The 27231-nt window shown below is 43.5% G+C and overlaps 2 protein-coding genes across 4 annotated transcripts in view; one reads left to right on the top strand and one right to left on the bottom strand.

Annotated features, from left to right (window-relative positions):
• LOC122555396 (interferon-induced GTP-binding protein Mx3-like) overlaps positions 1-7961 on the bottom strand; it is a 39813-nt gene extending 31852 nt beyond the window's left edge. Inside the window, exons 1-2 of one of the 3 annotated variants that reach the window (XM_087992494.1) lie at positions 7748-7961; positions 3594-3687 (exon numbers count right to left, since the gene is read on the bottom strand). The gene's annotated coding sequence lies outside the window, so the exon portion shown is untranslated. The remainder of the gene's footprint in view (positions 1-3593; positions 3688-7747) is intronic. The other 2 variants (XM_043701366.2, XM_043701367.2) reach the window with 2 other exon arrangements.
• Positions 7962-26179: 18218 nt separating this feature from the next.
• The window catches only part of LOC122555401 (interferon-induced GTP-binding protein Mx-like), a 40486-nt gene continuing 39434 nt past the window's right edge, over positions 26180-27231 (top strand). The window contains exon 1 of the mRNA XM_043701373.2: positions 26180-26425. The gene's annotated coding sequence lies outside the window, so the exon portion shown is untranslated. The remainder of the gene's footprint in view (positions 26426-27231) is intronic.

The raw sequence follows: 27231 nt of genomic DNA, 5'->3' as shown, positions 1-27231 counted from the left end.
TTTATCATGTGTCTAGATTAGAGTGGTGCTGAAAAAGCACAGCAGGTTAGGCAGCATCCGAGGAGCAGGAAAATCGATGTTTCGGGCAAAAGCCCTTCATCGGGAATAGAGCCTCTATTTCTGATGAAGGGCTTTTGCCTGAAACGTCAATTTTTCCTGCTCCTCGGATGCTGCCTAACCTGCTGTGCTTTTCCAGCACCACTCTAATCTAGACTCTGGTTTCCAGCATCTGCAGTCCTTGTTTTGACTTAGGTGTTTATCATGTTCATAGTTCCACTTCTTTACACTAAAGAAAACCAATAGAACTGCGGATGCTGTATGTCAGAAACAAAAACAGAAGTTGCTGGAAAAAGGTCTGGCAGCGTCTGTGAAGAGAGAAATCAAAGAAACTGACATTTTCCGAGCTACCATTAGTTCTGAGGAAGGATCACCGGAACCGAAATGTTAACTTTGATATCTCTGCACAGACGCAGCCAGACCTGCCAGAGCTTTCCCAGCAACTTCTGTTTCTGTTTCCACTTCTTCACATGGTGGTTCAGAAGGTAGTGCTCTCAGGTCTGAATCAGACAGTTATGGGCCCACAGTGACCTAGTCCCCACCCCTCCCCCATCCCTGAGCACAAAATCTAGGCGGACACTCGGACTGCAGTGCTGAGGGTGTGCTGCACTGTCAGAGGCGCTGTCATTCAGAAAGAGAAATCAAAGCGAGACATTATTCCCCGTTGAGATCCCATGTCACTGGTTAAAGAACAAGTTGGGCTTAATCCCTGGCTATTCTTAACCCTCGACTAACCCGAAAGTCAGCTCATCTGGTCTCTTCTGTAGTTGCTGTTTGTGGAATCTTACTGTGCACAGGTTGGATGTCGGGTTTCCTATTTTACCTCAGTGACCATTTTTGTTGCCTGTAGAAGCAATTTGATACATTCTGAAGTCCTCTCTCTAAGTTAAAAATTAAAACTAAATCCAAGGCAATAGCTTTGGGTAAAAGAACCTCATATCCTTCAAATTAGCGATGTGGGATCTTTCACATTATCTTGAAGGTGGATGCTGCCTCAGTTTAACATGTTGTGAAAAAAACCATTCCAAATTTAAAGTAACGATGGCCAATGGGGAGACACAAGGCCATGTGGGGTAATCGAAGCCCCCCCTGATCTTGTCAGACTGCAAATATTGGAAAATATGTCTGAAAATATCTGGTCATCTGCTTGCTCTTCAGCGTTAGCTCTATCTCTCAGTTGATCCATAGATGTGACTGCTCTATTTCCTGAATTACAACAGCAATGTTCAGACTACGATAGCTAAGTGGTTGTGTTGCTGGACAAGTAATACAGCCGTTGGAACTAATGAGTTTGAGAGCTGAAGGATATAATTCAGTTGACTGAACAAATCTGGATTTAAGCTAATCTCAACTACTGTGACCTTAAACCAAAAAAATGACTGCTATTAAAACCCATCTCTAATTTTTCTTTCGAATGGGAAATCTGCCATAGGTTTTCTGGTCAGGCTTGTATGTTAATCTCAATCCACAGCACCAGCACCTGCCTTCTGTAATGGCCTGACAACACTCGAAGGCACTCAGTTGTGTCAAACAGCTGGCTAGAAATTTAGAACAATGATTCAAGAAGGCAAGCCACCTTATTGTGGGCAACTATGGGCCATCAAAATAGGCTGGTCTTTTCTCTTACATGAGTTTGAAACGATTAGCTGCACAGAGCTTTGTGATGGTCTGAGGCCTAGAAAGATGCTGTATAAAATAGAGTCATTCACAGGATCCCTACTGTGTGGAAACAGGCCATTCAGCCTGTCAAGTCCACGCTGACCCTCAAATAGTGTCCCACCCAGACCCATCCCATCCCATCCCATCCCTGTAACCCTGCAAGCACCATGGCTAATCCACCTAACCTACACAGCCCTGGACAATTTACCTTGGGCATTCCACCCAACCAACACATCTTTGTTCTGTGGGAGGAAACCAGAGCACCCCGAGGCAACCCATGCAGGCATGGGGAGAATATGTAGCCTCTACACAGACAGTAGCCCGTGAATTGAACCCAGTTCCCTGGTGCTGTGAGGCAGCAGTGCTAACGACTGAGCAACCATCCCACTCCTCTCTTGCTGTGTTTACTCATATTTGGATGGACATATAAATCCTCCCATTTTCGGCATAAAACCTCAGAAGCAATGCGAGAAAGAAGGGTGCCTTTAGGATTGCCCACCTGACTCTCCTGGGTCACTGAAAGTAGTTGAGAGAATCTGGACTGAAATATTTGGCAATCCCCAGCATAACCACTAGATGGGGGTGTAGCCCACTCTGGGGACATAACTCCAAATGGATGAAGAACAAATTGGCAATAAACCTTTGCTCAGAGCAGATATTGCGAGGTTAGAAGGGTCCAATTTACTTACCGCATTATTTCAAGCTTTCCTATCTCACCTAATAGTTCCTTTTTCGCTGTCCTCCACCTCTGAATGGGTGGAGTACTTTGCTGAATGTTTTTCCACAGGCACATGTGTGTTGGATTTGAGTTAAAAATCACACGACACCAGGTTATAGTCCAACAGGTTTATTTTGGATGAGAACCTGGTGCTGTATGATTTTTAACCTTGTCCACCCCAAGGATAAAGATTACATTCGATTCCCTTCAGTGTGGAAACAGGCCCTTCGGCCCAACAAGTCCACACCAACCCTCCGAAGTGTAACCCACCCAGACCCATTTGCCTCTGACTAATGCAGCTAACACTGCAGGCAATTTAGCACGCCCAATTCACCTGATCTGCACATCTTTGGACTGTGGGAGGAAACCGGAGCACCCGAAGGAGAATGTGCAAACTCCACACAGACAGTCACCCAAGGCTGGAATTGAACCTGAGACGCTGGTGCTGTGAGGCAGCAGTGTTAACCACTGAGCCATTGTGCCATGAAACTGCAGATGCTGGAGATCAGAGTTGAAACGTGTGGTGCTGGAAAAGCACAGTAGGTCAGGCAGCATCCGGGGTGCAGGTGAATCGACGTTTCGAGCATAAATTCCTGATGATGAGCTTTATGCTCGAAAGGTCGACTCTCCTGTTCCTCGGATGCTTCCTGACCGGCTGAGTTTTCCAACACCAGACTCTTCGACCACCCCAGTCCAACACCGGCACCTCCACATCTTGATTTGAGTTGTCACTGCTTATTCAGCTGGCTATTTGAGCATAGAGGCATCGCAGCATTTTAAGTCTTGTTCTCAGGATGTGAGGCTTACCATCGATGCTGGCAATCATTGACCATCCCAGTTTGCCTGAGAAGATGTTGGCAGATCTCCTTTGCCTTTGGAAGGGGTTTAATACTATTAACGTGGCAAGCCAGTCAACAGCAAGATTAGTTTGAGAAATCATACATTAGCCAGGCTACCTAACGATTGCAGGGACCTTTCCATATAGTGAACTCCTGTAGCTGGGGTTTTACAGACGCTTTCTTTGGCCAGGTCTACTTCTCCAGGATTTTAACTTTCTTTTCCAAGAGGCGTTCAAATCCAGAAATTTGAACCGGTGTGGACGTGAGCTTGGATTTCCCATCTCTATATGAACCATAGTTAAGAATGAACCAAACCTTACCTGAACTCGTGTGGACTTCAGGTCTGAAGCTATCCGTCAGAAACCCTGCAGGTGACACTCTTAAGTAAACTGAAATGAGAAGTTCCGCCCTTTCCTAGAAACGAGAATTTGAGGGGTGTAGGCAAGTTTAGCAGGTGAAGTCTCGGCAGAGGGAATACAATGAGAGAAAATGTGAGGCAATACACTTTGACAGAAGGTGCTGAATATTATTTTGATAGAGAAACCTGCAGTACAGAGGATTGGATGGTTCTCATGTGTCAATTAGAAGAAGCTAACATAGTTCAGTGTTCGTCGGGATGACAATGGGATGTTGGAAGGATGTGAAAGCATTGGAAAGGGTGCAGAGGAGATTTACCAGGATGTTGCCTGGTATGGAGGGAATGTCTTATGAGGAAAAGCTGAGGGACTTGAGGCTGTTTTCGTTAGAGAGAAGAAAGTTGAGAGGTGACTTAATAGAGACATACAAGATAATCAGAGGGTTAGATAGGGTGGACAGGGAGAGCCTTTATCCTCGGATGGTGATGGATAGCACAAAGGAACATACCTTTAAATTGAGGAGTGATAGATATAGGACAGATGTCAGAGGTAGGTTCTTTACTCAGACAGTACTAAGGGTGTGGAACGCCCTGCCTGCAACCGTAGTAGGTTAGAGTGATGCTGGAAAAGCACAGCAGGTCAGGCAGCATCAGTTGAGCAAGAAAATCAACGTTTCAGGAAAAAGCCTTCCTTCCACCCCGGATGCTCCCTGCCTTCATTCCTGATGAAGGGCTTTTGCCCGTAACACTGGTTTTCCTGCTCCTCGGATGCTGCCTGCCCTGCTGTGCTTTTCCAGCACCACTCTAATCTAGACTCTGATCTCCAGCATCTGCAAATCCTCGTTCTTGCCTTGTTGATTGCAACCGTAGTAGCCTCGCCAACCTTAAGGGCACTTAAATGGTCACCGGATATGGAATAATGTAGGTTAGATGGGCTTCAGATTGGTTTTACAGGTCAGTGCAACATTGAGGACTGAAGGGCCTGTCCTGCGCTGTCATGTTGTCCTTTATTTCAAATGGAATAGAGTATAAGAGTAGGGAAATCTGGCTAAAACTTGATAAGGTTGAGCTTGTCCTCACTGGGATTTAAAAGAATGAGAGATGACCTTGTTAAAACATAGAAGAATCTGAGGGGGCTTCGTACAGTAGACCTGGAGAGGTTGTTTCCCCTTGTGAGAACGTCTGGGAGCAGAGGGTATAATCTTAGAATAAGGGTTTGCCCAGTTCAGACAAAACTGAAGAGAAATGTTTTCTCTCAGAGGACAGTGAACTTGAGGAAGTGTCCACCACAAAGGGCTGGGTTGTAAAATATATTCAAGGCTGAGGTAGAGAGATTTTTAATCAATAAGGATCAAAGTTTGTGAGGAAAAGTCAGGAAAGTAAACAATTAACAGATCTGTAACAGTGTTTTTGAGTAGTAGCCATGATGTAGAGATGCCGGTGTTGGACTGAGGTGGACAAAGATAAAAATCACACAACACCAGGTTATAGTCCAACAGATTTAATTGGAAGCACTAGCTTTCTGAGCGCTGCTCCTTCATCAGGTGTTGTGGAACAGGATCATAAGATACAGAATTTATAGCAAAAGATTACAGTGTCATGCAGCTGAAATGATATATTGAACAAACCTAGATTGCTATTAAGTCTTTCATCTTTTAGAATAAGTTGCAGGTTTCAATTCATTAATATGTAATTCCCAGAAGTTCTTTTCAGTCACATTCCCAAGATAACTGAAATTTTTATTTTTAAAAAAGTGACATCTCAGCTCAGACAATGCACTAAACGTATGAGGTTAGAGTCTGTCTGTATCCCAGTTGTAGAATTCATCGAGTCATAGAGATGTACAGCATGGAAACAGACCCTTCGGTCCAACACGTCCATGCCGACCAGATATCTCAACCCAATCTAGTCCCATTTGCTAGCAGTTGGCCAACATCCCTCCAAACCCTTCCTACTCATATATCCATCCAGATGCCTTTTAAATGTTGCAATTGTACCAGCTTCCGCCACTTCCACTGGCAGCTCATTCCATACACGTACCACCCTCTGCGTGAAAAAGTTGCCCCTTAGGTCTCTTTTATATCTTTCCCCTCTCACCTGAAACCTATTCCCTCTAGTTCTGGACTCCCCGACTCCAGGGAAAAGACTCTGTCTATTTATCCTATTCATGCCCCTCAGGATTTTATAAACCTCTGAGATCTCCCCTCAACCTCCGACGTTCCAAGTAAAACATCATGGGCCTATTCAGCCTCTCCCGAGAGCTCAAATCCTCCAACCCTGGTGACATCCTTGTTAATTTTTTCTGAACCCTTTCAAGTTTCACAACATCTGTCCGATAGGAAGAAGACCAGAACTGCACCCAATATTCCAAGTGGCCAAACTAACATCCTGTTCAGCCGCAACATGACCTCCCAACTCCTGTACTCAATACTCTGACCAATAAAGGAAAGCATACCAAATGACTTCTTCATTATCCTGTCTACTGCAACTCTCCTTTCAAGGAGGTATGTACCTGCACTCCAAGTAGGAATTTCAAAGTAGGAATTTATAAAATATTAAATGGATTAATGGTAAGGTCCTAGGGAGTGTTGCTGAACAAAGAGACCTTGGAGTGCAGGTTCATAGCTCCTTGAAAGTGGAGTCGCAGGTAGATAGGATAATGAAGAAGACGTTTGGTATGCTATCCTTTATTGGTTAGAGTATTGAGTACAGGAGTTGGGAGGTCATGCTGCGGTTGTACAGGACATTGGTTAGGCCACTGTTGGAATATTGTGTGCAATTCTGATCTCCTTCATATCGGAAAGATGTTGTAAAAAGATTTACAAGGATGTTGCCTGGGTTAGAGGAGTTGAGCTATAGGGAGAGGTTGAATAGGCTGGAGCTGTTTTCCCTGCAGCATCGGAGGCTGACGGGTGACTTTATAGAGGTTTATAAAATCATGAGGGGCATGGATAGGATAAATAGACAAAGACTTTTCTCTGGGGTGGGGGAGTCCAGAACTAAAGGGAATAGGTTTAGGGTGAGAGGGGAAAGATATAAAAGAGACCAAAGGGACAACTTTTTCACGCAGAGGGTGGTGCGTGTATGGACTGAGCTGACAGAGGAAGTGGTGGAGGTTGGTACAATTGCAACATTTAAAAGACATCTGGATGGGTATATGATTAGGAAGGGTTTGGAGGGGTATGGGCCAGGTGCTGGCAGATGGGACTAGATTGGGTTGGGATATCTGGTCGGTATGGAACAGTTGGCCCGAAAAGTCTGTTTCCGTGCTGCATATCTCTATGACTCTATGGTTGACTGCCTGCAGATTGTGCGCTTTTCAAGCAAAATAGAATGCATCTGCAAATATAATTCTGCAAATACAAATTCATTACCAAGCATGCACCCATGCAAATACTCTCTCATGCGCACTCACACTCACACACCCACAAGCACACCTCACACTCTCTCTCATACTGACAGACTCTCACCTCTTGCCTTTGATACATTGTCTGAGCTGATTCTGTGTTATGATCCTATTCCACAGCTTCTTGATGAAGGAGCAGCTCTCTGAAAGCTAGTGCTTCCACATATACCTGTTGGACTATAACTTGGTGTTGTGTCATTTTTAACTTTGAATGGTGGAGCAGAATCGATGGATTATGTCCGCCCATACAATTTACGGATCTTAAAACAGTGTGAAAGTGGGGAGATTTCCTTTTCGATGGAATGAACTCAACAAAGAGGGCTGATTCCATTGTTAATTCTGTTGTACCCTGTGGTTTTATTTATCCCCACGGTTTCTGGTCCATGGTCATTCAGTGATTCCAGGGATGGGTGGATTAGGGGAGGATTGATACCATTCCATTGTCACTGGCCACCCCCTATCCTGGCCCACCCCACAGGGTGCAGGGAAAATCATGTGAACTGCCTTGTTTAAGCAAACATCTGACATCTCTGACAGTCTCTCACTTCCTGTGTTGTTAATTCCCAGTGTGTCTGCTGCTTGCTTTAACAATCAAATGAGTCAAGAGGGAAGGGGGGGGGGGGAAGATGCAACGTAAGTACTTCTTTAACTCTGTATTTGAGAGTTACACAGGACTGATTGGGGGAAATCAAAATAGAAGATGGTAGACGTACCTGAACAAATGGACCGTCCAAAATGCTCTATCGCTTATTGATTCTGTTGAGAACAGCAAAATGCGAAGTGCTCTGATCTCAGTCACAGTAGTTCCTTTCGCCTTTTTGCTCTTTTATTCCTGTTTCCCAAAGAACTGGATAAACACTTTGTAGGAGAGATTTCGGACTGGAGGTGACTTTCTGATTTTCACTTTCAGTTTCACGTAAATTGAACAGAAAGTTCCGTGCGTGATTCATTTCCTGTCAGCACCGGACTGCTAAGGGTTTTGTTTAAAAGGCAACAGAGAGAGAGAAAGGAACAAGGAAAGTTTAGAATGTAATGTTTTACTGTAAGGGGAACTGAATGCAAGAGTAGGGAGATTATGCTTCAGTAATGCAGACCATTAGTGAGACTGCATCTGGAATATTGGGTACAGTACAGGTACTGATCACCGTGTTTACAGAAGGATTGTCATTGTGTTGGAGAAAGTTGACTAATACCTGAAATGAGTGGATTGCCCTCTGAGTAAAGGCTAAACAGGCTAGACCTGTATCCTATGGAGATAAAAGATTCAGAGGGGACTAAATTGAAACAAAAGGAGCTGTGGGGTCTTGACCTCGTGGATATGATAAGGACAATGAGACCATAAGGAACAGGAGTAAGCCATTCTCCACCTCAAGCCTTTTGTGCCTTTCATAAAATCATGGCTGATTCATCATTCCTCACATCCACTTTCCTGCCACTTCTCCATAATCATTGATTTCCCCAATTGAACAAGAATTAATCTGTCTCAGCCTTAAATATACACAAAGTCTCTTCCACCACTGCTGTCTGTGACAGGGAGTTCCAAAGAAAAAATTCCCCTTGTCTCAGTTTCCAAATTGGTCTCTGTGAGAGACGATTTCGGTACAAACAACTGAGATGTGCATGACCCCAAAGTCTAAGGGGAATAGAGCCATAGGGGTAGGGTAAAACATGCTTCTCTATAATAAAGGACGAGACATCTGCTGCTACGGATTGATAAGACCACTCACGTTGACAGAGAAGAATAAGTCCTTGATTGATAAGACCACTAACTCTGACAGAGAAGAATAAGTCCTTGACTGATAAGACTACAGGGTAGAAAAACAACTCGGGAGACATCTGCTGCAGACTTTGTGATAAGGGTGCAGAATGGAAAAATACTGAACGGTTTAGAATGTGAATCTCGTGACTCTTTAGAGCCAAAGAGGGGAGGGACTTGTGCTGTATTTAATGAGAAACTTTGTTAGCCTCGGGGCGCCTTTTTCTCAGAAGGGTGCCCAACTCTGCAGACTTGCTAATAAAACTTTGTTTTCCTGAATTTGTCTAGAGCGATTATTGAGAGGCGATTTTCGTTTCTAACAGTCTCCCTTTATTCTGAGACTATGCCCACTGGTCTGAGACTCTCCCATGACAGGAAACATCCTCTCGGGAATCTTGTATGTTTCAATGACTTCCTCTCTTATTCTTCTAAACTCCAGTGAGTGGATCCCAACCTGTTTCCTCTTGTGGGGGAATCTAGAACTAGTGGTCTTAATTTAAAATATGAGGTAATCCATATAAGATAGAGGCATCAAAATATGGTTTCCTCTGAGAGAGTTGTCAGTCTTGAAATTCCCTTCCTCAAAATGTAGTGGATGCAGAATCTTTAAATACTTTAAGGTAGTGGTCCATTGACATTTGATGCATGAAAGATTACCGGGGATATACAGTAATGTAAAATTGAGGTTAAAATCATATCAGTCACAATCTTATTGAATCCCTACAGCATGGAAGCAGGCCATTCGGCCCATCAAGTCCACACTGACCCTCTGAAGAGCATCTCACCCGGATCCACCTACTCTACCTACATTTCCCGTAGCTAACCCACCCAGCTTGCAAATCCCTGGACACTATGGATAATTTGGAGAATGTGAGGACTGCAGACGTTGGAGATCAGAGTCAAAACGTGTGGTGCTAGAAAAGCACAGCCAGTCAGGCAGCATCCGAGGAGCAGGAGAGTCAATGTTTCAAGCATGAGCTCTTCATTTAGGGATGTAATTGAAGAGCACAGGCATCAAGTTCTGCATTGGCTATCCGGGGAGTTATTACAACATTTACATTCTGTACAACTCCCGGGTCCCTCGAATGTTCACACTCCTACATCATGTCCAGGGCTGGCTGGTAAAGAATGAAGAGTACACCTCCATAAAGCAGTCTGATAATGCACAATATGCAGACTGATACCAAACAGGGGTACAATGCAACACATGCATCCACTGGGGTGATCATTCACTAGACAGTTGGTCTTCTGAAGAGACCTTGAAGTGCAGGTTCATAGTTCCTTGAAAGTAGGGTCGCAAGTTGAAAGGGTAGTGAAGAAGATAGCAGTTGGTACACTTGCCTCTATTGGTCAGTGCATTGACTATAGGAGTTGGGAGGTCATGACATGGCTGTGCAGGACATTGGTCAGGCCACTTTTAAAATATTGTGTGCAATTCTGGTCTCCCTCCTATAGGAAGGATGTTGTGAAACCTGAAAGGGTTCAGAAAAGATTTACAAAGATATTGCGAGGTTGAAGAATTTGAGGTACAGGGAGAAGTTGAATAGGCCAGGGCTATTTTCCCTGGAGCATTGGAGGTAGAGGGGTGATTTTGGAGAGGTTTATAAAATCAAGAAGGCCATAGATAGGGTGAATAGTCAAGGTCTTTTCACTAAGATAGGGGAATCCAAAACTAGAGGGCATTGGTTTCATGGGAGTGGGGAAAGATTTAAAAGGGATCTAAGAAGCAACGTTTTCACATGGGATAGTGCATATATGGAATGAGCTGCCAGAGGCTGGTATAACTGCAACATTTAAAAGGCACCTGGATGGGAATATGAATTGGAAGGATTTGGAGGGATGTGGCCAAAGGCTGACAAATGAGCTAGATTTATTTACGATATTTAGTCAGCATTGACAAGTTGGACTGAAGGTCTGTTTCCATGCTTTACATCTCTATGACTCCCTGACTTATGTCAGTTGTATGAACCACTCCAGACACACGCTGGACAGTATCTCCAGAAAGCCTTCTTGATTTTATAAATCTATCAAAAATCACCCCTTAGCTTCCGATGCTCCAGGGAAAATAGCCCTGGCCTATTTAGCCTCTCCCTATACCTCAAACTCTCCAACCTCGCTAATATCCTTGTAAATCTTTTCTGAGCCCATTCAAGTTTCACAACATCCTTCCTATAGGAGGGAGACCAGAATTGCTCACAATATTCCAAAAGTGGCATGATCAATATCCTGCACAGTCATGTCATGACATCCCAACTCTTATACTTAATGTACTGACCAATCGAGGCAAGTGTACCAACTGTTATCTTCTTCATTATCTTTTCTACTTGTGACTCTACTTTCAAAGAACTATGAGCCTGAACTCCAAGGTCTCTTCAGAAGACCAACTGTCTGTTGAATGGTCTGTTGAATAGGATTCATTGTAGCACTGTTTGGCATTAGTCTGCATATTGTGCATCATCAGACATACTTTATGGAGGTGTATTCTTTATCACTCACCAGCCAGCCCTGGACATGTTGTAGGAGAGTGAACATTCGAGGAACCCGGGAGTTATACAGAATGTAAATGTCATGACAACTCCCTGGATAGCAGGCACAGAACCTGTTGCCTTCCTGATGAAGTGCTCATGCCCAAAACATTGATTCTCCTGATCCTTGGACGCTGCCTGACAAGGCTGTGCTTTTCCACACTCTCAACTCTGATCTCCAGCATCAGCAGTCCTCACTTTCTCCTAACTGAACCTGTATGTTAACCTTAAAAGAATCCTGAACTATGACCCCCAAGTCCCTTTCTGCTTCAACTTTCCGAAGCCTTTTCCCACTTACAAAATAGTCTGCGCATCTATTCTTCCCACCAAAGTGCATAGCTTCATACTTTCCCACATTGTATTCCAACTTCTTTGCCCACTCTTCTAGTCTGCCTAAGTCCTCTTGCAGTTTCCCTGCTCCCTCAACATGACCTATCCCTCTACCCATCTTTCTGTCATCTGCAAACATTGCAACAATGCCCTCAGTTCTTCTGAGCAGTTTGATTAAATTGTTCCCTAATCTTCTATATTCAAAGTTAAAAACCACACAACACCAGGTTATAGTTCAACAGGTTAATTTGGAAATTCTCACTTTCAGAGTGCTGCTCCTTCGTTCCAACCACCTGATGAAGGAGCAGGTGTTGTGTGACTTTGAACTTTGTCCATCCCAGTCCAACACCGGTTCCTCCAAGTCACCTCTATGTTCAAGTAAGTACAGCAAGATTAATCATGGCCAAGGTGACAGAGGAGCTTGAAGTTGGAGGTGAGGTTGAAGATGAAGTGGTAATTAAAGATTGGTAGAAACTGTGAAATTCCTGTGGAATGGTCACAGTGCAGTAGCAGGCTATTCAGCCCATCATGTCACTGCCAGCCCTCTGTAAGAGCAACTTACCTTTCCCCACCCTCTTGCCCTTTCTTTATAGCTTAACCATTCATTTTCTCTTCAGATGATTATCTAATTCCCATTTGAAAACCATGATTCACTCTGTCTACACCACAATCTAAGGCAGTGAATTCCAGATCCTACTCACATTCCATGTATTAAAAAAAAGTACTTTTCCTTATGATGCCTTCAGTTTCAGAACTATGAGCCTGCACTCCAAGGTTTCTTCAGAAGACCAACTGTCTGTTGAATGGTCTGTTGAATAGGATTCATTGTAGCGCTGTTTGCTATCAGTCTGCATATTGTGCATCATCAGACATGCTTTATGGAGGTGTATTCTTTATCACTCACCAACCAGCCCTGGACATGTTGTAGGAGAGCATACCCCCATATCCTCCAGTTTGAAATCTTTCCAACAATGGGAACAGTTTGTATCCTAACTCATCCTTATTTTCAAACAGGGGGAAGATGCCATGCCAACAACCTCCATGAAATTTGCCTTAAACCTCCCAGGTTAGGTCCAACCTATTTTCAACCTTTTGACCAAGTTTCCACTGAACCTCTCAAGGAAATCAATTCAACCTCTCATAAGACATAGAAGCAGAATTAGGCATTTGGACCATTGTGTCTATTCCACCTTTCGATTATAGCTGATACATTTCTCAAATCCACTATCCTGCCCTGTTCCCCATACCAATCCACAGCTCTTTGCAGCAATATATTTCACAGATTAACCAGATGCTGGTTGAAAAAATTCCTCCATATCTCAGTTCTGTCGGGTCGAATGGACTATACATCCTCACACCCTGATCCCTGTAAGGAGTCCTTTCCATTCTCTCAGTTTCTCAGTTTCTGTTGCACCTATTCTGACAATATCATTTTCAACAGGAAGACCTAAGATGTGTTCACCTTTTTCCTCAACTGAGGATTCCCCGGTACCAGTGCCCTTAGCCCGGCTGACCCACCTCCCGCACTTCCGTCCTCACCCCTTCCCATTCACAACAATGGTAAGATTCCCCTTGTACTCAGTTTCCGTCCCACCAGTCTCTCCAACCATACGATCATAATCTGCCATTTATGCAACTTCCTGCAGGATGCCAACACCAAACACATATTGCCCTCCCTTGTCAGTATTCCACAGGGACCATTCCCTCCAGGTCCACTCCTGCTCCACTCCTAATACCTGCCCACATCCCCATGGCAGCTTCGTACACAGTCGCAGAGATGCAACACTTGCCTGTTAACCTTCTCCCTCCTCACCATCCAAGGTCTCAGATAGACTGTTCAGTTGCATTCAATCTAACCCACTACTGTACATTCGCTGCTCATATGTGGTCTCCTGTACATTGGGGAGATGACAGTCTGGCTGATTGCTTTATGGAACACCGCCAGCTCCTGTCATGAAGCAGGTTGCTTTCAGTGCAGCCAACCTATTTTCAACCACTCATTGTCCCTGTTATCACCTATCTAGGTTATCTTCTTCCCCACCTTGTTATCCACAATCCCTTTGCCTGCCTATCCTTTTTCTTTCCTCTCCTTCTGCACTCTGGTTCCATTTATTCACTCACTCCATTTCCTCCCAATCTCTGTCACCAGCATAATTACCAACTTTTCCCAGTTTCTAGTTCTGAAGAGGAGTCACTAGACTTGAAACGTTGACTTTGTTTTCCCTCCACAGATGTTGCCAGAACTGCCGAGTTTCGTCAGCGATTTGGTTGTTTCAGATCTGCAATATCCACTGGAGTTCAGAAGAGTGAGAGATGACTTGTTTGAAGTATATACAATTCTGAACAGTCATAAAGATGTACAGTGTGGAAACAGACCTTTCGGTCCCAAACTAATCTAATCCCATTTGCTAGCACTTGGCCCATATCCCTCTAAATCCTTCCTATTCATATACCCATCCAGGTGCCTTTTAAATGTTGCAATTGTACCAGCCTCCACCACTTCCTCTGGCAGCTCATTCCATACATGCATCACCGTCTGTGTGAAAAAGTTGCTCCTTAGGGCCCTTCTATATTTTTCTCCTCTCACCCTAAACCTATGCCCTCTAGTTCTCCCCCAGCCCAGCGAAAAAAAAAACTTTGACTATTTATTCTGCCTTGACAAAATTGGATATGGAAAAGGTAGTTCCACTTCTGGGTTGGTCCAGATTAGCGAGCACAGTTCTAAAACTAGGGGTCACCCTCTCAGGGCAGAGATGATTCTGCATATTCTTGCATTGTGAACTTTCAACCTCAGAAGGCAATGGAGAGAGGGTAAAGTACTCTTTTTAAGAGAGAAACTGATAGATTCTTCTTAGGCAGGATTCTCAATGGTTATTGGGGGTAGATGGGAATTTAAATTTCAAAATACAAAGCAGGTCAGCCATGATCTTATTGAATCACGGAGTAATTTTGAGGGATCGAATGGTCCACTGTTGCGATTTCAGGTGGCCATACGCAATTCTCATATACAAAACCAATGAAAAGTTTACATTATTATTAATTTAAAGGGTGGCAGGGGCCTATGTTTCATTTCTACAACCTATTATGCTTTTACAATCCCCAGGGAGAATTCAAACAAATATCAACTTGGTGTTAACAACATTCAGTGCTGTGAGCTGTAACCAGTACCCAAGTACAGAAATATGGCAGCAATTCTTTAAAGCTATTTTGTCATTTGGATAACTAGATGGTGCAGATACATATGGCAAATAGAATTGAGGAGAATCCAAAGGGTTTTTACAAATATATTAAGGACAAAAGGGTAACTCGAGAGAGAATAGGGCCCCTCAAAGATCAGCAAGGCGGTCTTTGTGTGGAGCCGCAGAAAATTGGGGAGATACTAAATGAATATTTTGCATCAATATTTACTGTGGAAAAGGTTATGGAAGATATAGACTGTAGGGAAATAGATGGTGACATATTGCAAAATGTCCAGATTACAGAGGCAGAAGTGCTGGATGTCTTGTAACGGTTAAAAGTGGATAAATCCCTAGGACCTGATCAGGTGTACCTGAGAACTCTGTGGGAAGCTAGAGAGGTGATTGCTGGGCCTCTTGCTGAAATATTTGTATCATCGATAGTCACAGGTGAGGTGCCGGAAGACTGGAAGTTGGCAAACGTGGTGCCACTGTTTAAGAAGGGCGGTAAAGACAAGCCAGGGAACTATAGACTGGTGAACCTGACCTCGGTAGTGGGCAAGTTGTTCGAGGGAATCCTGAGGGGCAGGATGTACATGTATTCGGAAAGGCAAGGACTGATGAGGGATAGTCAACATGGCTTTGTATATGGGAAATCATGTCCCACAAACTTGATTGAGTTTTTTGAAGAAGTAACAAAGAAGATTGATGAGGGCAGAGCAGTAGATGTGATCTATATGGACCTCAGTAAGGTGTTCGACAAGGTTCCCCATGGAAGACTGATTAGCAAGGTTAGATCTCATGGAATACAGGGAGAACTAGCCTTTTGGATACAGAACTGGCTCAAAGGTAGAAGACAGAGGGTGGTGGTGGAGGGTTGTTTTTCAGACTGGAGGCCTGTGACCAGTGGAGTGCCACAAGGATAGGTGCTGGGTCCTCTACTTTTTGTTATTTGCATAAATGATTTGGATGCGAGCATAGGTTAGTAAGTTTGCAGCTGACACCAAAATTGGAGGTGTAGTGGACAGCAAAGAGGGTTACCTCAGATTACAACAGGATCTGGACCAGATGGGCCAATGAGCTGAGAAGTGGCAGATGGAGTTTAATTCAGATAAATGCGAGGTGCGGCATTTTGGGAAAGCAAATCTTAGCAGGACTTATACACTTAATAGTAAGATCTTATGGAGTGTTGCTGAACAAAGAGACCTTTGGAGTGCAGGTTCATAGCTCCTTGAAAGTGGAGTCACAGGTAGATAGGATAGTGAAGAGGGCGTTTGGTATGCTTTCCTTTATTGGTCAGAGTATTGAGTACAGGAGTTGGAAGGTCATGTTGCAGCTGTACAGGACATTAGTTAGGCCACTGTTGGAATTTTGCGTGCAATTCTGGTCTCCTTCCTATCGGAAAGATGTTGTGAAACTTGAAAGGGTTCAGAAAAGATTTACAAGGATGTTGCCAGAGTTGGAGGATCTGAGCTACAGGGAGAGGCTGAACCAGCTGGGGCTTTTTCCCTGGAGCATCAGAGGCTGAGGCGTGACCTTATAGAGATTTATAGAATCATGAGGGGCATGGATCAGGTAAACAGACAAAGTCTTTTCCCTGGGGTCGGGGAGTCTAGAACTAGATGGCATAGGTTTAGGGTGAGAGAGGAAAGATGTAAAAGAGACCTAAGGGGCAACTTTTTCACGCAGAGGGTGGTACGTGTATGGAATGAGCTGTCAGGGGATGTGGTGGAGGCTGGTACAATTGCAACATTTAAGAGGCATTTGGATGGATATTTGAATAGGAAGGGTTTGGAGGGATATGGGCCAGGTGCTGGCAGGTAGGACTAGATTGGGTTGGGATATCTGGTCAGCATGGACGGATTGGACTGAAGGGTCTGTTTCCATGGTGAATATCTCTATGACTCTATGACTCTCCAATCTAGCCACATGAGCCCTCACCCCTGGAGCTATTTTTGAAAATCTTTTTTGTATCCTCAACAGGGTTTTTCCTCCTTCCCTAAAACCTGCCTTACAAAACCAGCTTTTCACCAGCTGCCTTTTCATAAAAAGGAGAATGTCTGTTAGTCAGCAAATGGCCAGTGGGGCAAAAGAAAACTGTGGTCCGGTGAGGTTTCAGATATGGGTGAGAGGAAATTGGAAAAGAGAGAGAGAGGGTGTCATTCTTTCCAAGCTGATGAAATAACGATGGTATTGTCAACAGAAACCAGCAATTTCGAGATTCAGTCTTTCTTGTAGTGATAATGAGGCAGCACCGATTTCATGCATGACAGTGGTCTCCACATGGAGTCAGTCCACTGCCAACACAGAACTTTCAACAAATTGCAAGAATATTTCTACATTTTCCACAACATCTTTTCAAAGTCTCCAAGATATTAACAAGACAACACAGGGTAGATAAACTATTTCCACTGGTTGGGAACTCCAAAATTAAGGCAATCTGTGGAGAATTAGGGTCCGACTCTTCAGGTGAGATGTTAGGAAGCAGTTCTACATGTGAAGATAGATGTTTAGAACTCTCTTCCACAAATGGCTGTAGATGCTGGATCAGTTCTTAATTTTAGATCTGAAATAGATAAGCATTTGTTAAACAAATGCATTAAGGGATATGGGCCAAAGGCAGGTACGTTGAGTGAAGACACTGATCAGCCATGACCCCATTGAATGGTGAAAGAGGTTTGAGGGGTTGAATGGCCTCCTCCTGTTGCCTATTTTCCTATAAAGAGAACCTGAAATACTTATGTGAGTTATCGCGTCATAGAGCTGTACAGCACAGAAACAGACTCATCCATGACAACCAGATATCCTAAATTAGTTTAGTCTCATTTGTCAGCATTTGGCCTATATCCCTCTGAACCCTTCCTAGCCATATACCCCATCCAGATGCCTTTTAAATGTTATAATTGTACCAGCTTCTACCACTTCCTCTACAGGTCACACCACCCTTTGTGTGAAAACAATAATCCTTAGGTCCCTTTTTAATCTTTCCCCTCTCACCTTAAACCTATGCCCTCGACTTTTGCACTGTCCTACCCTTGGTAAAAGACCACCCTGTCTTTTCACCCTGTCTATGCCCCTCACGATTGTATAAATCTCTGTAAGGTCACCCCTCAGCCTCCAATGCTCCAGGGAAAATAGCTTCAGCCTATTCAGCTTCTCCATGTGTCTCAAATCCTCCAATCTTGGCAACATCCTTATAAATGTCCTTTAAACCCTTTCGAACTTCACAGAATCTTTCTAATAGCAGGGAGACCAGAACTGAACTGACCAGGCTCAAAATAACTTGAAATATGGTTGTTCTTATGGGATATCCCTCTGTTTATAAACATGACGTGACTGCCACACTCACTCATGGATGTTACACTGACCTCATTTGAATGAGGTTGCTGAAGATCTCAGGAAACATTAAAGGGATCACTCATTTTTCTTGAGGATAATTCAGGTGCTGAACTTTGGTGGAAAATTCTGGACAAGAAATTAATTTTTCTCCTTAGAACAGAAAAAATCAAGGGCATACTTAATCAAATAGCTCATTTTTAAAAAGAAATCATTAACAGAATGTGGATATTGCTGGCTGGGCCAGCATTTATTGCCCTTGAGAAAGTAACAGTGAGCTGCCTTCTTGAATTGCTGCAGTTCATGTGCTGTAGGTAGACCCAAGGATGGAACTCCAACATTATGAGCCAATGTTCCCTCTGAACTGCACAGTCATATGGTAGTGCACTCTGATCAATGGGCCGTGTACGCTAATCAGTGTGTCAGTGCATTCACTTCCAGTTTTTCCAGCCACTGCTGTGCACGGATGTCACTACTCTGTGCAATGGTAGAAAAGTGAGAGGCAACGTCGATTTTGATTCAGCAACAGTGATAAAACAATGATTCTTCAGCTTCCATCTTCAGCTGTTTCATCAATAGCCTTCCCTCCATCATAAGATCAGAAGTGGGGATGTTCACTGATGATTGTACAATGGTCAGCACAATTTATGACTCCTCAGGCATTGAGACAGTCAGTGTCCAAATGTGGCATGATCTGGACAATACCCAGGCTTGGTCTGATAAGTGGCAAGTAGCATTCATGCCACACAAATGCCAGGCTATGACCATCACCAATAAGAGACAACATAACCACTGCCCCATGACATTCAAAGGTGTTATCATTGCCCAATCTCCCACTATCAACATCCTGGGAGTTATCATTGATCAGAAACTTAACTGAACTCACACAGAAATGTGGTGGCTACAAGAACAAATGAGAGGCTAAAAACAAAAACACAAGTCCTTGGAAAAGCTCAACAAGTCTGGCAGCATCTGTGAAGAGAAATAAAAGCTACCATTTCAGGTCCGGTGACCCTACCGCAGAATGAAGAGTCTCGGGATAATATGGCGAGTAACCCACCTTCTGACTCCCCAAAGCCTGTCCACCATCCACAAGGCACAAGTCTGGAGCATGATGGCATACTCCCCATTTAACTGGGTGAGTACAACCCCAAGGACACTCATGAAGCTTGACACCATCCAGGACAAAGCAGCCACTTGATTGACACCACATCCACAATCGGACACTCTCACCACCACCGATAACAACAGTTTGTACTATCAGTAACAACAGTTTGTACTATCTACAACATTAGCTTGCTCTCTCTCCATGGATGCTGTCTGATCCATTGTGATCTCTAGCATTTATTGTTTTCAGTACATATTCCAGCATCTGCTGTAATTTGCTCCTGTACTATCTACAGGATGCACTGCAGAAATTCACCAAAGATCCTCAGACAGCACCTTCCAAACCCACGACCACTTCCATCCAGAAGAACAAGGGCAGCAGACAGTAAGAGCATGTGTTAAGTGGTTGTTCCTGACAACAACTAGTTACCTCAGCCTGTATTCAGGTTTCAGGTCCTCAATGGCATTATGGGTCACGACAGGGGTTCAATAAGACAGCTCACCACCACCTTCTCAAGAGCAACAAGGTATGAGCAATAACTGCTGGCCAACCGCTGATGCTTACATTTCACAAAAGGAATAAAATAAGAGTGAGATATTTCCAAGTCAGGATGGTGAGTGACTTGGATGAGAATTTGCAGGAGGTGTATCTGCTCCATTTGTCCTGAACGGCATCTCTTGACTGTGTTCAGAGCTGCACTCATCCAGGCAAGTCTGCAATATTCCATCACATTCCTGATATATGCCTTGTAGAGGAAGGACAGGCTTTGGGGAATCAGAAGGTGAGTTACTCACGACAATATTCCTAACCTCTGACCTGCTTTTGTACCCATAGTATTTGCATGTTGTGTTTCTGGTCAATCATAGTCCCACAAGTTGTTGGTAGTGGGGGCTTCAGTGATGGTAATGCCAATAAATGTCAAGAGATGATGTCTAGACTCTCTCTTGTTGGAGATGGCCTTTGCCAGGCACTTCTGTTGCATGAATCTAGAAGGTGCAAGTGCATAGTTCCTTGAAAGTGGCATTACAGGTAGACAGAGTGCTGAAGGCAGCATTTGGTACACTTGTCTTTATTGGTCCCAGTATTGACTATAAGAGTTGGGAGGTCATGTTGTGGTTGTACAGGAAATTGGTGAGGCCACATTTAGAAAACTGTTTTTAATTCTGGTCACCCTCCAATAGGAAAGATATTGTTAAACCTGAGAGGGTGCAGAAAAGGTTTATGAGGATGTTGCTCGGGTTGCAGGGTTTGAGTTATGAGGAGAGGCTAAATAGGCTGAGGCTTTTTTCCTGGACCGTTGGAGACTAAGGGATTACCTTATAGAGGTTTATGAAATCATGAGAGGCAGGGAGAGGGTGAACAGCCAAGGTTTGTTTTAAAAGGGTGTGGGAGTGGGTGTGGGAGTCCAAATAGAGAGGGCATAGATTGAAGGTGAGAGGGGAAAGATTTGAAAAGGACCTAAAAGGTAACATTTTCATGCAGAGGATATTGCTTGTATAGAACAAGATGCCAGAGGAAGTGGGGGAGATGAGAATAATTAGAGTATGTAAAAGCCATCTGGATGGGCAAAAGAATAGGAAGTATTTAGAAGGATATGGGCCAAATGCTGGGAAATGGGATTAGTTCAGATTGGGATGTCTGGTCAGCCGTGGACAAGTTGGACCCAAGGATCTGTTTCCATGCTTTCTAACTCTATTACTCCAGGAGTCTTATTTCTCACTTGTCAGCCCAAACCTCATTTTGATAGGGTAAATAACACAAAAGCAGGACTTTAGAAAGGAGTTTGCTCCAATTGTGTGTAGGGTAGTGAAAGCAGCTAACATGAGGATGCACTTACAGATCTGTCAACAGATTGACCACCTGAGACAAGTTCTGGGTCTACAACCAGAGTCATTATGAATATATACAATTGCTTAGAAGCTTTCAAATGGTATTACCAGATTTTGTGGAACAATATCCAAGATGATTTCTGCTAATTATAACCAGAATAAAGGCTAAAATCCTTAGACCAGAGAGAAATGATCTTAAAACATATTACATCCTTATCTTTACTTCCTATTGAATCCATAGTACATTTTCTCACGTAGGTCTTATGTTACAGTTCATAACTTCACCCTCTGTGAGTCAGGCACTCCAGGTTCAAGACCCACCCCCGGATTAATGGCAAACAACCTTCTGCTTACAGTGACAGGAGGCAAAAGTGGAAGAGGTTCCGACTGTGTCTTGTGGTGTAAGAAATCCTGGACCCTTTAACATCACTCTCCATAGCTCTAGGCTGCACAGTGAGTGTAAAAGTCCATGCTGCCACTGCAACTGGAGAGCATCACCACCACCACATCTTTTATTTCAGGACAGGATATAAGACACAGATATAGCTAGCAAGGAACTGGTTAATGCTCTGTGGTTAAGCTACTGCAGGATGTGGGTGGTGCTAAGGGGAAATGACCTATTTTATTTTCATTGGAACTCTAGATGAAATTGCTTGCATGTATTTTCAATCTGTGAAAAGAGAAAGTCACGTGATTTTCAGTAAGTCACATGGAAAAGACAAAAGAAATCAATGAAGTTCAGAATTTCCCCAGCCCCTCTCCGGCCTATCACCCTCACCCTCACCTACTTCCACCTATCGTATTCCCAGCGCCCCTCCCCCAAAATTGCCCCCCCCCCCCCACCTTTTATCTCAGCCCGCTTGGCACACCAGCCTCATTCCTGAAGAAGAGCTTATGCCCGAAATGTCGATTCTCCTGCTCCTTGGATGCTGCCTGGCCTGCTGCGTTTTTCCACACCACACCTTTCAACTCTTAAAGAACAAGACCAATTGTGAATGCTTATTGACTGATCACGGAACAGAGAGAGACACCCCCACACCCCTGCCAACACCCGGGGCCCATATCTTCACCATTAGGGAGGGAATTCCAGGACTTTTACCCAGCGACACTGAAGTAATGAGGATATATTACTCTGTTCACTGCTTATGATATTATCAAGTTTTATCCAATCCATAAACTTCTACATTGTACTGCATAAACAATTCAGTCAATTTTAAACAACAATCAATGGTCCTAAAATCAAACTTTCGGGGCACCTCATTCAGGGTATTCAAAAATTATTTTCTTTTAACAAATTAATACTTGGCTAATGTGAAAGCTGTCAGGAAAAATATTTCAAAAATCTGGAACAGCAAGAAAACAACAAAATGTCTCCTGTGCTCCAACCATTGAAGAGGAAGTTTCAGTTCAGATTTAAATCTCATGGGAAACAAATGCAAAATATATTAAAATATATTAAATATTAAAATATATTAAAATACAAGGTATGAGAATGTAAACCTCCCATATTCCACCAATAAGACAAAGATACACCACCCTAACCCCTGGGGCATTCCATTTCTTGCAGGTCATGAGAGCAAATTAATCCTTTAATATCACTAATGCAGTCATCGATGTAACAGTGGAAGAGTTAGGGCACAATGCCTGTGTAGATGCTGAAGAGGGTCTGTTAGACATAGCCGACATAGACTCTGACTATCCATTCTTTCCATGCCTCTCATAATTTTCTAAACTTCTATCAGGTCGCCCCTCATCCTTCGAAGATCAAACCAAGTTTGTCCAATTTCTCCTCATAGCTAATAACCTCCAAACCAGACAACATCCTGGTAAACCGTATTTGTATCCTCTCCAAAAACTCCACATCATTCTTGTACTGTGGCAAACATAACTGTACACAATATTCTGAATGTGGTCTAACTAAGCTTCTACAAACATGACTTGCCAATTTTATACTCTAAGACCTGCCCAAAGAAGGCAAGCATGCAATCTGTCTTCTTGACCACCTAATCCATTTGAGTTGCCACTTTCAGGGAATTGGGGAACTGTATGCTTAGATCCCTCTGTATGTCAATGCTACTAAGGGCTCTGCCATTTACCGTACACTTATCCTTCTGCACTGGATTTTTCAAAATGCATCACTTCTCATTTGTCTGGATTAAACTCCATCTGCCATTCCTCTACCAGGTCTCCAGCCCATCTATATCAATATCGATGTTGTGTTATCTGCAAACTTGCTAATCAGGCCTACGTTCTCCTCCAAGTTATTTATATATAATATAAATAACAAGGGTCTCAGCACTGATCCCTGCAGTACACCACTGCTCACAGATCTCCAGTCGGAGAAAAACTCTTCCACTACTACTCTCTGTCTTCCATGATAAAGCCAGTTCTATAGCCAGTTTACCAGCTCACTGCACATCCCATATGAGTTCACCTTTTGTAACAGCCTGCAACAAGGCAGCTTGTCACAGGCCTTGCTAGAGTTCATATCTCCGATATCTACTGCCCTGCCCTCATCAATCAAAACATGCTCGTGGAATTCTGACATTTTTCCCCTGAATCCAGCTAATTAAATACTTACAACCTAAATTTAAAAACTTCCCCAGATCCCTCTGCATAACAAAGCAAGGAATTAAACTTATTTTTCAACATGTGGTGAACCTTCCAAACTACACTCTCATCTTATCAATCATCAGAAATGTTAAACATAGGTACATTTTTCTGATGATTGTTTTGGCTTCAGTTGTGTATATGCAAGATTACTTCCAATTACAAAAGCAAGTTGCAACTTGCAGTAATTGCACCAACCTGTTCAAATCCCTAATCTGATGCACATTCATAGCTAAAGGGCCATGTAAGTGTCAAAAACATTGGTTGGAATTCTTTAACTGTTTAACAGTTCTGGGTTAGAGCACAGAATACATCATGAGACCAGGGCATTTGTAAGAAGGAAAACACAACTTTTAATGGGGCACTTTATATTGGGCAAACTACATTTGCACTAATAATGTAAAAGGTGAGTTTGTAAAATGTATATAAGGCAGTCTTCCAGATCAAGATATTAAGAAATCAACCAGGAAACAGATTAATTTGAATCGATTGGGCTGAATTTTACCAAAATACATCAGCTCAGTATTAATGCTGGGGAGTTCCATGGAGGGCTTTTCTTCAGGAGCTCCAGAGATTCATCTCATGCAATTCTCCACAGCTCATCTCATTGTATAGGCACTGCACTTCTTTGATACCTGGTTCTCGGTATCGTGCACTCATCAACATCAGAAGTAAGCGTTACTGCAAAGATTTCCTGGGATTTCCAGATTCATTAATAAGAAGTAGCTGTGCATCAGGTCAAGGATTTGCAGATGTTTTCCATCCAACCTGCTCAGGGATGTTATTCCACAACTTTGGAGCAGGAGGAACTTGAGCCCCAGAAGCAACAATAGTCCCGCCCACACTTAGACACTGAGTTTCCCCTTCTTAACAATTATTACCCTCTCTGCATCCCAGCATGATGCCTCCAATCTGAGAATAGACAATCTGAGAATCTGACTGATTCCAATTCATCTGCCATATGACTTCCCATGAGTCCCTGGACTGGGGATGTATGGAGCCCCCACCCCTAATGACCATGTTCACGTCCCTGTCCTGATGTCGGATGATAGCCTGAACTTAGTGTGCCGGTCCCCCATCAACTGAGGACTACTCACCCAAGACCTTGAGACAGGGCCATTTACAGTGTGTTAGCCATCTAAATTGCTGGCCCATGGTGCTAACCATATGGCTTAGGAGGAGAACAGGCCATTCAGCCTATCAAGTCTGCACCACCATTCAATGGCTGCCCTCTGCAGTAAAGAATTGTACCAATTCATTACCCACTGAGAGAAAAAAAATTCTCCTCATTTTTAGTCTTAATTGGGCGGCTCCTTATTCTGAGATGATGTCCTGTGGACTTAGATGCTCCCACAAGGGGAATCAACCTGTCCATGTCTACCCTGTCAAGTCCCCTAAGAATTTTATATGCTTCAATAAGGTCGTCACTCATTTTTCTAACTCCAATGGGTCCAACCTACTCCATCTCTCTTCATAAGACAGTCCCTCCAAACATGAGAGCAGCCTAGCGAATCTTCTCTGGACTGCTTTCAATCCAAGCATGTCTTTCCTATGATAAGGAGCTCAAAACTGTTCATATAAACGCACAACTGTTAACATGGCAGCAGATGTATGGGAACGCCAACAATTGCATGCTCCCCTTCAAGCCACTCACCATCCTGACTTGGAAACAATTCCTCCAATGTCACTTGGACAAAATCCTGGAACTTCCTACCTTCAGCACATGGGCTGCAGTGGTCCAAGAAGGGAGGTCGCCTCCACCTCCTCAAGGGCAACTAGGGATGGCAATAAATGCTGGTCTAACCAGTGATTAGATTAGATTAGATTAGATTAGATTAGATTAGATTACAGTGTGGAAACAGGCCCTTCGGCCCAACAAGTCCACACCGACCCGCCGAAGCGAAACCCACCCATACCCCTACATTTACCCCTTACCTAACACTATGGGCAATTTAGTATGACCAATTCACCTAACCTGCACATCTTTGTGACTGTGGGAGGAAACCGGAGCACCCGGAGGAAACCCACGCAGACACGGGGAGAATGTGCAAACTCCACACAGTCAGTCGCCTGAGTCGGGAATTGAACCCGGGTCTCTGGCGCTGCGAGGCAGCAGTGCTAACCACTGTGCCACCGTGCCCACCGTGATGCCCACACATTCCATGAATGAATAAAGATATAATAAGCTGATGATTATGGCTTTTACATTTCTGTCTTTTAACTTCCTCCCTTGCTGCTAAACTCCTGACTACAATCTTAGAGCTGAACCTTTGTTCTTTGCTTTGGACTGATTCCAGTCGACATTAGGATTGGACATGTCAGATCTGGCTTGGTAGGTCAGATTTATTTATTTTAGTTAACACTTGTGCTCATTCACTGAAACATTGTCACACAAGGCTGCAGAGTTTCTGTAACACCGAAACAGAAGCATTCTGTTCTCTCAAGCAAAATGGATCAGGTGACTCATTTGGCTGACACGCAAATTTCACTGACAGGCAGAAATTTCTTATTGATGCCTAGTGACAATAGGGGATTCTTGATTGGATTTGTTATTTTATTTCACTCCCACCCCAACTACAAGAGCAGTACATAAAGAAGACCAATTAACAGATCGAGTGCCGTATACTGAACACAACCACGGGTTTCTTTTCTCACCAAGTACAGATAGAAGAAGTACAAGTGTCCCAGGAATTTTTCACTCTAAGAATCGGACATTTGAAGGTTTGTATGAAGATTGCATGTTTTACTGTTTTGTATTTATTCAAATAATGTTGGTATCATGACCAGCCCATTACTATTGCCCATCTCCACCAGCTGTTGGGAACATACTGCTGAGCTGCCTTCTCAAACTGCTCCAGTGCATTTTATTGTTTCTGGGGGCTTTTTCAGAGCCTTTGCTCTTATGAGAACAAACTTTGCAATAAATTAAGATATGAGATTACTGTAGAGAGATAAGGTCAGAACAAACTTATCAATGTTTTTGGTAAAAAAACTAAGCAATGATTTTTGCCATGATTTAACTTGTGAATTTCCCTTGCTCTCTGAGCTCTGCTTCACTGTCTTTTTTCTCTCTCTCTCTTTACACTATCCTGCCTTGTTTTATTTTCTAGCTTTCTCCACTACATGTGCCTGTTTGGGATTTATTTTTTGTATTCACTGTGGGACGTGGATGTCACTGGCTTGCCCTCAGCTTTTGTTGCATGTCCATTGTTGTCCTCAGGAAGATGGTAGGCAGCTGCTTTCTTGAACCGCTGCAGTCCATGTGCTATAGGCAGACTCACAATGCCATTAAGGAGGGGATTCTAGGATTTTCACCCAGTGACAACGAAGGATTAGCACTGTATTTCCAAATCAGGATATTGAGTGAGCTGGAGGGTAACATACTTAATGGCGTTCTCATGCATCTTCTGCCCATCTCCTTCTCGATACCAGAGCCCCAGGGAGAGAAAGACACTAACAGCACAGTGGTCAGCTGCGAGTCTTTTCTCGACCCGGAGCACATGTCAAGATACTTTTATACATCTTGT

This window comes from Chiloscyllium plagiosum, unplaced genomic scaffold, assembly GCF_037043375.1.
Source record: "Chiloscyllium plagiosum isolate Xiang-an unplaced genomic scaffold, Cpla_swu_hap1 HiC_scaffold_12, whole genome shotgun sequence".
In the NCBI taxonomy this organism is placed as follows: Eukaryota; Metazoa; Chordata; class Chondrichthyes; order Orectolobiformes; family Hemiscylliidae; genus Chiloscyllium; species Chiloscyllium plagiosum.
This window is presented reverse-complemented; position numbering and strand designations above follow the sequence as displayed.